Genomic DNA, 2964 nt, shown 5'->3' with positions numbered 1-2964 from the left:
CCGAGCTGGTCCCACCAAATAGAGCATGACCTTGGAGCCGTGAATATTCGGTTTGGCCGTCGAAGCATGGCCGGGAACTCCCCTTGATTTTCTGGGATTATCGTAATGAACCCATTTTTCGTCCCCAGTCACAATGCGATGCAGAAATCCCTTCCGTCTTTGCCTTTCAAGCAACTGTTCACAAGTAAACAAACGCCGTCAACATCTCTCGGCTTCAATTCGTTCGGCACCCAATTTCCTTGCTTCTGAATCATTCCCATGGCTTTTTGAAATGGCGTTTTGAAATGGCTTGTTGAGCCCACTCCCAATGATCGTGCCAATTCTTCTTGATTTTGACACGAGTCTTGCTCAAGTAATGCCTCCAATTCTGCATCTTCGAAAACCTTCTCTCTTCCATCATTATGCCGGTCTTCGACGTCAAAACCGTTCTTGAAGCGTTGAAACCATTCACGACATGTTCTTTCACTAATAGCGGCCTCACCATAAATATTTGAGAGCATTCGATGAGCCTCAGTCGCAGATTTCTTCATATTGAAGCAAAAAATTAAAACCTCCCGCAAATGATGAGAATTTGGCTCGTAAACTGACATTTTCAATCGAGAATAACTTTATGATGCAGACACAAATCGACTAATGTTTCTATGGGGTTATGTTGACAGATGCTCAAGTTTATTGTATGACGTCTATGATCTATTTATTTCGACCACCACTTACTGTTAAAGCCATCTATAGGAAAACGGCGGAAGCAAAGTTATACACCTAATAAATATTGAACAACAATCCGAGTGTTATGAAATGGACAATCATCTTGTTGAAATAAATAAATGTTGCACAACATCATTTGCAACACTTGCAACAATGTAATGCAATGCAACAATTGGAAGTTGAGAACAAAGAAAATTTAAGGAAGCTTGGGCTATCAAATTCTGTTCATAAAAGTAAAATCAGATGACCGTATACTAGACCATACCAAACATTCACTATAATTTTTTGTTGAAAATTATTCTTGGAATCAATGGGGATTATAATCCTTCGATCAAAAATGATGATTATGACAGTTAATTACATCATTATTTGAGAATTTACATTCATCTGTCCATAGGATATTCTATAATTTATATATTTCAGGATTACTTTCATATGTGACAACTAGCCATATTATAAAATTTAGACAACGTAGTGAATCAGTTATACGTAAATGTTGTACTTTGGTTTTGTAAGAATGATAAAGATTCTATTTTACCATCTTATGAACCATCTATAGAACTCTTAGATAAACCAGTTTCAGTAGCAACTGCACGAATAGAAATGTGCGGATTTTCTTCTAAGACCATAAGAGATTGTCTGCAGTACTTAAATGCGATTTGTTCCTTTTCTTCTTTTCAAATTCTCCATAATTTCTTAAATTCTTTTCAATATTATAAAACATTGTTGCACACAGGTAATGTCTCTGGGTATCTTGTGACATACAGAGTTGTAGCTTCACGTGCATTCCTTTTATATTCACCGAATATTAACAGCATATCAACTTTCTCATTATAGGAATACATTTTCGACAAACTGAGACTGAACTATGATTTGATCTACAGCAATACTAAAACTGAACACAAGAACTGAAGCGTTTAAGCTACGCTATACTACAAGTTGATATTTTTTCTGTACATACACGTGTGAACTACATTCGGAAATATCACGCATTCTGAAATGGCTACGTTTGTTTTTCACGTCTGACTATAAAGTCATCTCAAGGTCATAGCAGGTCATTGAACTCGTCTTGACACCAGTTATATTATGAAGTAATATTACGAAGTAAAAAATATGTAGTGCCATTTAAAAAAATAGGATGATTTTGAGTTTTTTCTTAAGAAAGAGACTTTGCAAATTTTTAATATTGCATTTGTAGCCGATTGAAAACTGATTACCTTTTATCCAAACTAATTTTTGTCAGATCATCGGAAGTGCCAGAAAAATCACAGTTATGTGAGACATCTTATATACAGAATGTCCCAAAAAAGTCGGAACACTTGAATATCTCCGAAAATATAAGTTTTACAAAAAAGTGTTTTAGAACAAAAGTTGTAGAGTTTAAAAAAATCTATTTATTGATCTTATCAGTTTGAACTTGAAGTGGCGTCACCAAGGTCACATCAATTTTTTTTTTAACGAAATACCATACTTTTGATTTTAGAATCTAATAGCTGATGTTAAAAGCTTTTCAAAACATTACAATAAAGTTATTTTTCATAAAGTAGTTTTCGAGTTATAAGGCTCGAAGTTACAGTATCGCCAGCATTATGCAATAATTTGTTAAAATCAATTTGTTAAAATCAATTCAAGCTTTATAACTCGAAAAGTACTTTATGAAAAATAACTTTATTGTAATGTTTTGAAAACCTCTTAATACCAGTAAAGGTATGTGAATTAGTTCGAATTCGAATCGAATCACAGTAGATTTAATTCGATTTCTTTTCGGATCTGAAAGATTCAAAATCGATAAGTTCGAAATTTCGAATCATCAGTGGTTCGATTTTGAATAATTTGCCTCTTGTCTCTTCCGTGTATCTCCTATCATCAATCTTGTATTAGCGCATATCAATCTTCGTGCATGCGCGTGCGCTTATTCATCGCGTCAGTTGTCATTGGATTCTATTAGATATTTTCATCTTTCTGATATAACTGCGTAATCTGGCCGTGTTTCGATATACACCAAAGACATAGAGAATGGACTGCGTGATTCGTGTCAAAATGGTCGATAAAAGTAAGAAAAAGGGACCATGGAAAACGAAACATTTTTATCTCTTTCCATTCAATGGTATAATGAGAGAGAGAATGAGAGAGAAATTGGCTGTCTTCCATGATCTCTCTTTCTCGTTATTGTCAACTCATTTTCAACATACAGATATTATCAAAAAATATTGTTTTTAAATATTGTTTAATTACATTTATAATTTATTATTAATTTTT

The 2964-nt window shown here is 33.8% G+C and overlaps 1 protein-coding gene across 1 annotated transcript in view; it reads right to left on the bottom strand.

Annotated features, from left to right (window-relative positions):
• LOC105622438 (putative phosphatidate phosphatase) overlaps positions 1-2964 on the bottom strand; it is a 28666-nt gene that overhangs the window by 2905 nt on the left and 22797 nt on the right. The window lies entirely within an intron of this gene.

The sequence above is a fragment of the Atta cephalotes genome (assembly GCF_000143395.1).
Source record: "Atta cephalotes unplaced genomic scaffold scaffold00002, whole genome shotgun sequence".
NCBI lineage: Eukaryota > Metazoa > Arthropoda > Insecta > Hymenoptera > Formicidae > Atta > Atta cephalotes.
Note: the sequence above shows the minus strand (reverse complement) of the source record. Positions and strands in the feature narration are given on the sequence as shown.